At 39.9% G+C, this 14243-nt stretch overlaps 1 protein-coding gene across 3 annotated transcripts in view; it reads left to right on the top strand.

Moving 5' to 3' along the window:
- LOC131686153 (P protein) overlaps positions 1-14243 on the top strand; it is a 436886-nt gene that overhangs the window by 101910 nt on the left and 320733 nt on the right. The window lies entirely within an intron of this gene.

Here is a 14243-nt window from a genome sequence, read left to right as displayed (position 1 = left end):
CAAATAATTGAATTTATGTAGATACCACAAAAGTAGGTTAAAAGTGTTTTGTGACGGGAAGTTAAAATCGATCAAATTAGTAAATAATTTACCTTTATTGTTATCATCGCTTTTTTAGTTGCTTTCATCTGTTTTTAGTTGTACATTGCTTTCAAGTATACGCTCTTCGAAACAAAAACTTAATCGACAGTAAACCATCTTTGCCCCTACTTGCTTTCAATGCATTATCTCGTCAGTGGTTTCATTAGCACGGATATATCTTTGAAGACGCTGGCTAGATAACCTTTCTTCCCCTTCGCTGCCAAACCATTTGTATTGTAGCTCTGAAATGCGAGAAAAGAGGGAGGTTATTAATTATCGCAGCGGTAATTAAACGACCCACTGTTTTATGAGCAAAAGAATTGATGTTTGTCCGAACGTTAAAAATGCAGAATCCTATTCGTTCTGACGTAGTGGCTGAGAAAATAATCAGAATTAATCTGTTTAAAATTGCTTTATTTCTTTTCATAGCCTAAGGGAGTACCGGAGTAGGAAATGAGCATAAAAAGTAATAAAATAAACCAGCATCACTTGACACGTTGCGCAACATACTAAATGTTGTAGAGTATGTCGTGAGTAAAAAGAGCAAGAATGCAACAAGTATAACACTTTTTTATCAGTGATATAGAGACCCATGAATAGTCTTCTTCCATAAATGCAATATTCTCGATAACATAGTTTCATTCATCAGATCTGATTAGCGTTATTTTATAATGTTTCTATACAACAAATCAGTAAAATACTCACCTATTGCAAAGTTTCAACTATTCAGAAATACGCCAGCAGGCTTCTGATTTTATGAAATATGAATTGAATTGCTTGCAAAAAGTATGTCGTTATGTTATTTAGGGATCAATATTGTGATGATGGCGCCCTATCAGTGCTGGCTCCTAGGTAAACCACTGGTTATACAAACCGAGTGTTATATATATGCAACGAACAGACTAGATTCATCGATTTTGTAGAGTCGCTTTATTATACAAGATTCATCTGCTACATAGTATATTATAACAGAACCCAAATAATCTGCCAATGTATGAACTACTCCAGTAGCGATTCTAAATAAATCATTATTGCTAGCAGGAAAAACAATTCGGTATGGTGTATCGGTCAGATAAATAGTTGATCTACCAAATTTGGAGCAATCACGGAGATAAAGCAAAGGTTTGATTCACCACTTTCATTGTGAAACTCCAATCTTCTCCTGACAATCCTATTTGTACTAAAAACACATAGCGATTTCGCCTCGTGGCAATATGAGACCATTTTTCCTTGATACCATCAGACCAGGAAGCGTTTAGCACCCAAACGTCTTCTAAGTGTCCTAGTAAGTATATTGATACACTGCCTATAATCGCAAGTCAGTCCCATGTAGATAGGGGATCTCGTAAAACATGGGACTGTTTTGCGATTATAGGCTGTGTATCGTTTTACACTGCTACACTAACTCATCGAATATAGAAGATTTCATTTCTGAAGACCATGTGCCCACTTTTCAGTTTGCTTAGGTTAGCTTCGGTATACTGCCCGTAGTCTCACTTCGTGATTGACCGAATGAGTAAACATGCTCAATGAACCAACAGTCATGTGCCCACTTTTCAGTTTGACCCAAAAATTTGCAACGAAGAGGAGATGCATTTGTGTAAAAAGAAAAAAAAACTTTGGAAAACTTTGCATTCATCATGAATGATTTATGTTCATATTGATTTGAATCAAATCTCCATAATTCTTCAGAGATTTTACATATTCAGATCGCTAGGAATATGCTAATACAGAACAATCTTCAAACAAAATGTTGCTGACAATAAACGCCTAAATGTATATTCATCACATGTTGCGCTAATGTTGCGTGCGCAGTGAGAAATGCAATAAGCTTGCACTTAGTTTGGCCAATGATTGTACGGAAATATGCAAATGTTTCGTACCTGTACAAAAATATCAAAATGCAATCTGAATATTTTTTACGAAAGCTCGCAACACAATATAAAATATATTATATACCTCACAGAAATATAGCCTTTGGTTAGAAATTTGTGGCACTCCATAGTCCATTGACCCAACTTAGTATGGAATGACTTAGTATAGAACGACTGTAAGAGACAAACTAGTTTCTCTGCACAAGCACATTGTTGAGAAATCATATCCAAACAGTCAATGGATGATATTTGTTGAAAATGTAGACTTTACTTAGTGACTTTTACTTGTGAATTGTTACATTGATTTGGAAAACGAAATAGATAATTCGTTTGGTTTATGGAACAAAAGATGAACTTCAAATATATATTGTTGATGAACATCTGCTGATTTTTCAGTCAGTTATGACCGCATGTTATATATCATATATGGTGTGCCCATGAAAGTGGGCGAAGCGGCTGAGGAAGTTTATTTGAAATACTTGTTGCTACCTACGTTTCGTTTTTTTCCGTAGTATTTTTAAATTTATTTCATACCTTTCTTGTACTACAACGGCTATGCAATCAATACAAAACTCAATTTTATAACCCAATTCATGCAGAAATATGTTACATAGGTACGTTAGCGCGTATTTCCATTCAACAAAATATATCCACAAATGAGTTTTGTAGCAACCCCGAAAGCTGCAATTGTTTTTTGTAGGAAAGTCCTTATTACATGAATAAGAATTTATAATTGCGGTCACATATAAAACATGAACCGGAACTACCTATAGACACTGGAAATGGAAAAATGGAATGTTTAGTGAATATTGGAATGTTTTTTATCCTTTATCAATAAGTCTGAGGAACATAGAACTAATCCGAACTTACACATGAGATTGCACGGAATCATGCCTTTTACTTGGTGACTCAACCATCAAATAGTCCTTGGAATTGGTGTTGCTGGACAGTCTTGCGCGAATGTTACACCACCATCAGAAAAGGGTCAAGTTGTCAAACTGTCGTAAGATCCCAAATATCGCAAGCTACTGTTGATTTCCTTTTGGAAATATTCTTGAACCGAAAATCTTCGCCTTCCTTCAATATATTCATTACCTGGCATGGAGCAATACGAGGGAACCCAAACTAAGGTAATCTTATACGATCTTACAGACAAAGCATGCAGACGCTCTCATAATTTTCCAGAAAATATACAATGTGCTTTCAAGGTTTCATCGAACGGAGAGTCTCTATTGAGTTGAGGCTGTCCTAAACAATAAAATAATAATCTGTGGGCAAAGTATCAATAATCCCGAGGATATACTGCATAGCAGCGAGTTATGCGCCGTAAGCTGAAAAAGGATCATTGAGTTTGAATGAGGCGGTGAGGTTTTGATTGAATATACTGGAGCCAAAGAGCCGTCGAAACCTGACTCGTCGGTGTAAAAGTGTAAGTGTTCCAAGATCACTTTATCCAAAAAAAAGCGCCCTCGTGAACTTGTCACCAAGGATTTGCCGGAGAGAAGACCCGCGCTTATCCTTACTAGTGGAACTCGATTAATTGAAAATCTACCGAAAGTCATCGAAACAGTACCACAACCAGCGGACAAGTATTGGGTGTACCTATCCCGTATTGCACCGAAGGTTTCATAGGATGATATTGCTGCCTTGGTTCGCGAGTGTTTACCTGACTGCCAGCCTGTTGTGAAGAAATTGGTAAAAAAGGACACTGATTTGAAAACATTAGCGTTTGTGTCTTTCAAAGTCGGCGTCGATCTGAAATATAGGGACAAAGCTCTGGACTCCTCGATTTCGCCAAAAGGGGTGTACTTTCGTGCATTTCATGATGGACAGCGTTCTCAGGATATTTGGGGACCGAGTGCATCGAAGGTACCCCGAATAGAGCCACCGTTATCATCCCAAACGGCAGCAACTTCAGCACTGCTTGTGACGGACTCGCAAGAAGATTAAAAACTCAACCACCGGTGGACTTTGTTATGTTATATTACTTTGTTTTAATGAACATCAAAAAAAATAATGAAATGTGCTTCCCCCATACCCATTTATTTGACTGCAGCTTGAGGTCGAATGACCCAGCACGTTCAGTATGTAACCCGGAATCTGCAATATCAAGTAGCACGTCTCATCACAGCATATTCGGTTCGACAGCGAGCACAGACGGACGAGGCACTCTATGCTATGATGGCAGGACTCATAGCACACTGGGACGCACCGCAGCGAACATTATGGAAGCCCTGGATCCCCCCGCCACAGTCGAGCAATTGCAGCCAGCGTTCACTAGTCGTCCCGGTCCTATGTGCGGGAGCGGTGAATGGATCTTCCAGATCGATGCAAACGGCAAGTACGAAAACGATTTTTTCAATGCGAGTACTGATCCGCTCCTTGCTTCCAGCCAATCGCGGTATTGTAACCTGCAAATATATTATCAGAACGTCGGCGGTATGAACACATGAATCGATAATTATTTGGTAGCAAGTTCGGATGAGTGTTACGATATAATTGCCCTCACAGAGATGTAGCTAAGTGCAAGCACTCTTTCAATGCAAGCATTTGGCACAAACTATGACGTCTTCCGTACTGATCGTAGCTCACGCAACAGTCACAAGACTGACGGCGGCGAGGTGCTTGTCGCGATCCATCGTCGTTTAAAAGTCAACTGCTCGAGGATATTCTAGTGGCCTGTGTCGAACAGGTCTGGGTGAGAATTAAACTGGCTGGCTACGCACTCTTTCTTTGTGTGGTTTATTTTCCACCTGACCGGACACGCGATCTATCATTGATTGATACACATACTCAGTCACTTGATCGTATCTCCACTCAGACAAACCCTCTTGACGAGATTTTGATCGTGGGTGATTTTAACTTCTCCGGATTGAAATGGTCCACCGCAACTGACGAATTCATGTTCGCGGATCCCGAACTGTCATTTTTCCATGCTGGCACTACCAGTTTGCTTGACTGCTACAGCCTAAATCTTCTGCGCCAAATGAATAACGTGGTGGACGAGAACAACAGAATCCTCGATCTCTGCTTTTCGAGCAAATCTGACTATGCGCCAACATTAACCGCAGCACCGTTCCCCCTGCTGAAGATTGTTAGACACCACCCTCTCCTGCATATTGTGCTTGTAGCGAATAGTGTGGAGTATGACTGTGACACTTTCGACACAGTCAGCTATAATTTTAGAAGAGTGGACTTCTATAGCATTATTGATTTTCTGTCGAATCTTCACTGGAACGAAATTCTGGACAATGATGATGTCATCGCAGCAGCCCAGAATTTTTCCAACGTGTTGAGCTATGCTATTGATCGCTATATACCCAAAAGTACCGGCCATCACTCTAGGCACCCAGTATGGCAAACGGTCTAGCTGAAACGATTAAAAGCGACTAAAATGGCCGCACTGAAAAAGTACTCTAAGCATGGGGGTTACGTGCTACGACAACATTACGTATATGTTAACCAAGTGTATAAAAAGACAGCTAAGCGGTGCCATGCTAATTATTTGCGGAACGTTCAACGCAGATTGAAGTCCGATCCTAAAACATTATGGAAGCATGTAAACGAGCAAAGAAAGGAGTCCAGGTTACCTTAAACGATGGGCTACGGAGGGCGTATGAGCACTAATTCTCAAGGAATTTGTCAATCATTCTCTGAAAAGTTCGCGAGCGTATTTTCCAACGAGAAATTGGCACCGTCCCAGGTTTCCCGTGCGGCACTTGATGTTCCACAGTCATATCAGTTGTTGAATTCTGTCAATATCGACAATAATATGGTACAACTGGCGATTGGTAAAATGAAGGCTTCAACCTCTGCAGGCCTAGATGGTATACCAGCTATTATTCTTAAAGAATGCTCTGTCGGTGTATTGGAACCTTTTTGACATCTATTTCGTTTGTCGTTCTCAATCGGAGTATTTCCCGACCTCTAGAAATCCTCCTTCATGTTGCCAGTTTACAAAAAGGAAATAAAAAAGAAGTTGACAACTACCGGGGTATTACTACGCTAAGCGCAATTCCTAAGCTATTTGAAATGGTCGTGTTGGAACCCATCTTCAATCACTGCAAACACTACATCACTGAGACTCAACATAGATTTATGCCGAAACGTTCAACATCTACGAATCTTCTGTCGTTCACGTCCTATATGACAGATGCCATGTCTGATGGCCTTCAAACTGACTTAATCTATACGGACCTTTCAGCTGCTTTCGACAAGATTAATCACGCTATTGCAGTGGCAAAATTGGATAGAATTGGCTTTGGTACCAATGTACTCCGTTGGATGCAATCGTATCTCAGTAATCGTCGTCTGGCTGTCAAAATAGGTGGTTGTGTATCCGAAGAATTCTTCGCTACATCTGGTATTCCGCAAGGCAATCATCTCGGTCCTTTGATTTTTCTCCTGTATTTCAACGACGTTAACTTTTTCCTATAAGGACCACGGTTGTCATTCGCTGATGACATTAAGTTATTCCACAAAATCCGGAATACTGATGACGCAGCTTTTCTTCAACGTCAATTAGTAAACTTTGCGGATTGGTGTGAAATCAACCGAATGACCCTAAATCCTAAAAAATGCACGATCGTTACGTTTTCGAGGAAAAAATGCAAATTCGATTCGAATACTGTCTAACAGAATCCACGATTGACAGAGCAAATTGTGTCAATGATCTCGGAGTTTTTCTCGATGAACAATTGACATTTAAGCAGCATATCAGCTGTATTGTCGCAGAAGCATCACGCTGTTTGGAGTTCATAATGAGAATATCTAAGAACTTTTCAGAAATTTACTGCTTGAAGTCTCTTTATTGCTCACTCGTTCGATCAACATTGGAATATTGCTCTGTTGTGTGGAACCCTCATTACCTTAACGGTGTCCACCGAATTGAGTCAGTACAGCGCAGGTTTGTTCGGTTTTCCCTCCGCCAGTTGCCTTGGAGCAACCCACACCAGCTGCCAAGTTACGAAAGTCGCGGACAGCTTATCGGACTCGATACATTGCAAGTGCGGCGGGACCTGTCCTGTGCAATGATTGCCACGAGCTTCTTAGTGCTATAAATATGAACGCTCGTCCTCGTGCTCTCCGCAATAATGTATTCCTCCGACTACCTCTTCGCCGGACTAACTATGGAGCCAACGGTGCCGTCATTGGTTTGCAGCGGACATTCAACAGAGTTTCATCCGGATTTGACTTTCACATCCCATGTAGTAGAATACAAACAATTTTCTTAACTATTTTAAGAAATTATAATTAGGACCATACTGTGTCTGTTGATTAACTGTAAATAAATAAATAAATAAATAAATAAATAAATAAAGCAAACATATCGTTGCAGTCGACTTCTCGAAATTTACTATGAAAGATGTTTGGGTTCACTTACGGACGTATGTAGTCTGGGATTTCACGAATCTTATCTTTCATGGATGTGTCGAAAAATACAGCTGAATCAAAAGCATGAGAGAGATTGACACGTTTGGGAATTGATATTTTGTGCCATCTATTCGAAGTATAAGAACATAAATCGGGTGTAGGAATTGAACTCGACAAGCGTCTCAAAATTTGCAATTGCCAACGGGTTCAAGATATTACATCGAATGAGCATTCGATATGAGAGATCCCAAAATTGATTTTTTGGCGGAAGAACGCCCGCCAACACTTTTAGACTCATCGTATGGGTCGAATGCATGCAACTCAAAGCAATGCGCAACCAACAATACTGAATTCGCCACAGTTTGGTGAAGTGTATGTTCGCAGTGGCACGAAAACAGAAACGCCCGTAATCTATCACCGACAATATTGTAGTTTGGTACAGCCTGATCAGGTATCCTGAATGGGCACCCCGCATTGTAACGGTTATTGTACGGAGAAAGTTGATCCTTTGTTGGCACATCTGTTACAAATCTTTAACACAAGAACGTTACACTTACTTTTTCTACCTTAGAACATTGCACTGGGGTACAAACGTACCCCACGCGTTTGATTGCAATTTTCGCAGGTATAAATGCAAACTAAAGAAATATATATCATTTTATTCTTTTTTAATTGCGAAAATAGCTGTGAAATTGAATGTATGGAATTTATTGAATCAATGAACTAGAGAATGAGCTTGTGCGACAACCCCTGGCTGCTACTCCGTTATCGATCGGGACTGGCTGAAGTTGCACAGGGAATCAGTAGATAATTATGCTTGGGAGTAGCGAAACATCTTTCAATGTGCAACTCCTGGTAATCCTAAAGTGTTTTTGATCAATACCGACGCCGGCCAGGCCCGAACGTAGATCACGGAAGGAAAGGGAAGGAATGGTTAGTCCGACCCTTGATTTTGCTAGAGGCCGTATATACTACTGCGCACTCCACAAGTATCACGGGAGAATATTTTTGTTAGTAAGAGTGTAGACGGTGGAATTACTTCTTCTCTACCGACGTCAGAGAGGTGATTCCACTACCTGTACTAGACATCGATCCACCAATTTCATGGACCTGGGACCAACGGCTTTACTTCCCTTCCGAAGGAAGACGTGACCACAGATATTTGTGCACCTGAGAAAAATCTCAACGACATAAGCTGGAATTGAACCCAGGCCAAATGGAATGAGTGGCGGTCACGCTTACTACTCAACCACCGGCGCCGTCATGTACGGAATTTGTTGAATCAATCGGAATTTATTGAATCAATGATACATAAATTAGATTGAACAAAAAAAGTAAAATTTTCTGGTTTTGACTTTTCTCACAAAAAATACTATAAATTTGCGAATTTTCAACCGATTTGAAAAAAATCAAATGTTTCTAGTATAACGGTATACAATGGAATTTCGATATTTCTGAAAAAGTGCAATTATTTGGAAGAGTGAAAGTTGAAAAATCGGGTTTTGGAAAATACCAAGAAATGGAGCGGAAATTGAAATGAAACAAATATTTCTGACCAGTAATACATTGGTAACACGCACCGTTACTGTTACAGCAGTTACTGTGCGCAAATTATACTTGCGAACCATTGTTTCGAAAAACTATAAAAAATAAAAATCAAAACAATAAAAAACAGCGTAAATGAGAACGATTTTTTTCTACTTCTAAACAAATTGACAAATTGTCCAAGATATCTTGCAATAGTCCTTCCAAATCGACAGCTTAGGGACCTGTAACAGAGACCACGCCGTCATCTGCAAGATGCCTAAGCGTGTAGTAATCGGCAAGACATTCGTGAATGTCATTCACGTAAAAGTTGCAGAGTAGGGAGCTTAGACATGAGCCCTGTGAAAGAGCCATGTAACTAATTCGGGACCATGCTGAAAATGCATGAGTTTATTAGACGACAAGTTTGGCGAAAAGTTGTTTAAAATCGATTAAGGACCATGATGGTGCAGCTTCCCAGAAAAAAATCATGACAGAAGTTGAATCAAATGTCCCCTAATATCCAAGAAAACTGATGCCATCTGCTCTTTGTTAGCATAGGCCATATGAATTTCCGTTGAGAGCAACGCAAGACAATCATTCGTCCCTTTGCATTTGCGGAAGCCAAATTGTGTATCTGATAGTAAGCCATTTGCTTCCCAATTGTCAAGGCGGAGTAAGATCATTTTCTCGAACAACTTTCGGATGCTGGACAGTAGAAATCGGTCGATACGAGTTGTGGTCGGAGGCTGGTTTTCCTGATTTTTTGATGGCGCGGACCTCCACTTTCCTCCAGTCATGTCCAGTATCGAGAATCAAGCCAGCCACTGGGTTCCTGTTCCCATGTCGTAAGAGGAGACTGAAAACAAGAGTCGTCAAGTCAAGGTGTTCCTCCGTGCCGCGGACTGAATGGCTGGCAGTACTAAAATATGCCAGTCGCGCACGGAGTGTCGTGGGTCTTACCCTTGCTGTGTTAAGCGAATCTCTGACACAGTCGACGTTTTTTCTTCGCAAATTTTTGCTGTCACGGTAAATACGACTGTTGACAACATAAAAAAGAAATACGTCTATTGTTCGGCATATTTGCCGCATAATGAACCATCGCCTACTTATGATTTCAAAAGGGTTGTATCATATAAGGGTTGTATCTTATTGTGGTAGAAATGGGTTTCCTTTCATAATCACCCACCACATAATTTGGGACAGCTCATATATCAATTTGAGATGCACCGAATTAATGGAATACTTAAGTAGCACAAATCTGCACATACTTAATGCATGAAACCGCCAAACCTTTGCACGAGCTGTCAGAGAAGAGGTGTTAGATGTACCTCTCTGCTCTGACGGTATTACGCATGAGTTGGCAAACTGGCTCGTACCAAACGAGCTCAAACCGTCGTTATCTCCAAGTGACTTGGATGAGGTCGTGGATAAAACAAGCTCACTCATAGTAGCATAAATATTTGATGTCAGTTCGATTAGAACTGCTAATGGTGAATACTCGTCTGACAAAGATGTTTTTTTGACACACACTTTCCACGCTGTACAGAGCCATCACTGACGACTGCCTCTGAGTTCTTTTCAGGTAGTTCTGATTCTTGGGTATTTGCTCGACAACCAACCATGTCAACCGAATCTACCAAATGGGAGATTGAAAGTTTTGGTCCGTATAAGTCGCCTGGAAAGGATGGAATCATTTCAGTTCTACTATAAAGAGCATATGAACGCTTCAAGCATATTTTGAAAAAAATTCTTACTTATAGTCTTACAACAGGATACATTCCATTAGCGCGGCGGGAAATAACTGTCAAATTCATTCCCAAAGGTGGCCGCTTCACGTATGAGGAGGCAAAGAGCGTTAGACCGATCAGTCTGACCTCCTTCCTTCTCAAATCAGTGGAGCGTTTATACGACCACTATATTCGAGATGTTAGGTTGCGCGTTGCATGCAATGCAACACGCATATCAGCGGGGAAAGTCTACTACCACCCTGTTAGACAATATTGTCTACAACATTGAAAAAGCTTTTTCACAAAGGTAATCAAGTTTAGGAGTTTTTCTCGATATTGAAGGTGCTTTTGATCGTATCTTTCGAATCCATTTCGGAAGCAACCCGAGGTCATGGAGTACCTTCATATATCACGAACTGGATACACGCAATGCTTAGCAACCGACATCTGTGCTCATCGTTAAGACAAGTAGAGATAAGGAAACTGAGTGTCTGCGGATGTCCTCCAAGTGGTGTGCTGTCACTACTTCTATGGAACCTTGTCGCCGATTGCTTGTTGGAGAAACTTAATGAGCTTGGGTTTCCAACGTATAGTTTGGCCGGTAGTTATCATATAGGGGAAACCGAAGAGATTTGAAACAGAGGAGAGTTGATACTAGCGAAACAGTACCGTTACGGATAAAACAATAATGCATTTGTTTTTTTATATCGTGCCCATAAACCCTCCAATGCAAGCCACCTACGTTAAATAAGTGGTTAAGTATTTACGGTAAACACACTACAAAAAATGAGCAAAAGTAAGTTTTTAATATTTTATTAAGATATTAAGTAATGTTCGATCATGAAAATATCGCTATTATATAGTCTAAACGTTACCATTTATGAATTGTATACGTTTCTTTCTATGTTTGCGAGGTATAAATTGTAAATTGTGGATCAATCCTTACTTCTCGACCTAGGAGAGTTGAAACACCTTGTTTCAACTCTCCTCGATGATGAACTTCTAATCTTATGGTAATGTTACAATCACGTTAACGTTCCTGAACAAATAATAATAATCAAGATTCTGCTTTCCTGAATTGGCAACAGTGGTCAACGTTCTCAATCTATTAGATCTTGGTCATTTATAACCACGGAATATGTATTTGTTCTAATTGTTTACTCCTATCAGCTTCTGAAGCTTGGAGTGAAGTGACCATAATTCAAAATGAATCAAATACTACCGACATGGATACCAATTTACCTGTTTTCATAAACTCGTATCACTTGTATTCATAAATAGTATCACTGGTCATATCAACCAGTTTAATGAATGCAGAATGTTCTAGGGGAAGTGGTTGGAAAACAATACATAACTAAATGTATGAAAAATGGGTTGCAAATTTCTTAATTTTACGGTTATAGTTAATTAGTGGTTAGGTAAAGCATCTTACTGTTAAAATTGTTGGGATAATTGCAGAAATTTCTGCATTTGTAACCAAAATCACAGTTGCAACATTTGATGCTTTAGAAAACGTTTTGATAATATTTAAAATAATTGGTTACTTGTTCCAACTCACATTAATTGCTGTTTCAACTTTCCTCGGTATGAGGAGAGTTGAAACAAAGAGAACACTGTTACAAAAATCAATATATTGATGCTATGTTATTGATTTGTACAAGTTATTTTGATGTAATTTGTTTAAGCATAAACAGAAGTAAGAAATTTAAAAATAAGCAATCATCGAATGACAGTTTTTGTCGAATTATCTAGCAAAAACAAAAAATGTTTCAACCCTCCTCGGTCTCCTTTAATAATCACCGGTATTTGCATTAACTCACTTTTTGTTTTCATGCAATTAGCCTTATGTGTTCTTGAGCAATGGTGTCTTCATATTGGACTATAAGTTAATCCAAATAAAACATCAAGGGTGCTTTTCACGCAATGATTACAACCGGAGCTCGTCCATTGCAGTTCTTTGACTCTGAAGTTATTATTGCAGTTCAAGTGAAGTAAGTAGGGGTAATTCTTGACTCAAAACTCAATTGGACAGCTCACATCGATTTCAGGATCAAGAAAGCTTGCATGGCCTTCGGCCAATGTAGACGGGCTTTCGGCAAATCTTGGGGACTCCAAATACAACCAATGTTAAACCATCTTCAGAGGATGGTCTTTATGGCAATGACTGGTGCGTTCTTGACAACACCTACTGCTGCTCTAGAGGAACTCTTGAACATAAAACCACTACATGTGTTTCTGCAACATGAAGCACTTTCTGGAGTATACCGTTCCAAGGTTACTGTGCTCTGGAACAGTTACTCAATAGATCGTGCAACTAGCCACACAAGATTGTGGCCCCAAATGGTTACATGGGATGCATAAACACTTGCTCCCAGTGACCTTACACTCACATGTAGTTTTCCTTCTAAAACTTTCAATGTGAGAATTCCTCTTCGTGAGGAATGTCTGTCTGGCTGGATGGAGCGACAACTTGAAGAATACGTAGCTTGTTATACTGACGGTTCTTTGTTGGAGGGCCTAGCCGGTGCTGGTGGCTATTGTCATGAAAGAAGATTAAACCAATCTCATTCACTTGGTAGATACTGTACCGTATTCCAAGCAGAAATCTTTGTGATTCTGTGTGGCGTACAATCAGCACTTCAACAGGGAATTTGCGGTAAAAGAATCTATTTTTGCTCTGAAAGTCAGGCTACCCTGAAAGCACTTAGTTCGGCAGATTCGAGATCAAAATTAGTAATCGCATGTCGAACTCAAACCGAAGAACTTAGCCTTTCAAATGTTATCTACCTTCTATGGGTACCTGGTCATTCCGGTATTACTGGAAATGAGTGGGCTGACGAATTGGCTAGCGCTGGTGTTGCGACTGACTTCGTTGGTCCAGATAAAGCACAAAATTCGTTCTTGGGCTGCATCCGAACATGCCAACCATTGGCGTAGCTTGCAAACTTGCGTTCAAACAAAGACTTTTCTGCCGGATGTGAGTCCGAAAATGTCAAAGAATTTGTTGCATTTTTCCAAGTACAACTGCAGTATTCTAGTCAGGGCACTGACTGTACATTGCAAACTCAATTATCACATGGCTACTATTCAGGGCGCTGAGTATTATTCATGTGATCTTTGTGAATCCGATTACGGTACATCATATCATTTGATATGCAACTGCCCTGTAGTAATGCAATTACGTATCTGGATTTTTGGTTCTCCATACATAGATGAACCTATGTACAGAGAGCTGAAACTGAGTGATATGCTATTGTTCCTAACCCAGTGTGGTAAAGAGCTATAGTTTTAGCCGTATTTGAATGACAATATCTCTTCGGGGGTGTTATCGTTCTGTTATCTCAATATCCCCTCGGGAGTGTTGATATATCCACTCACTGCTTAAATAAAAATTCTAAATCCCTCCGGGGGTTGGATGTTTCATTCCTGCTATTGTATCACCTGCAGATCGTTCAGCATTCCTCCGGGGGTGCAGAATGCTCTATTTTTATTGTTTTGTGTCACTATTTTCTTTACCCATAAACTTACCAATTCCCCAATCCTTCGCATTAGGAAAATTATGAAAAGACGATTCTTGGCAAGGCACATATCTCCGATCAACATGGGGAACGTAAAATTTGAGCCAGTCGCTACTGCTTCCTGATAGTATAGATGTTCGTAG

Source organism: Topomyia yanbarensis, chromosome 2 (assembly GCF_030247195.1).
Source record: "Topomyia yanbarensis strain Yona2022 chromosome 2, ASM3024719v1, whole genome shotgun sequence".
NCBI lineage: Eukaryota > Metazoa > Arthropoda > Insecta > Diptera > Culicidae > Topomyia > Topomyia yanbarensis.
The sequence above is the reverse complement of the archived record's forward strand: the minus strand, read 5'-3'. Positions and strand labels throughout refer to the sequence as shown.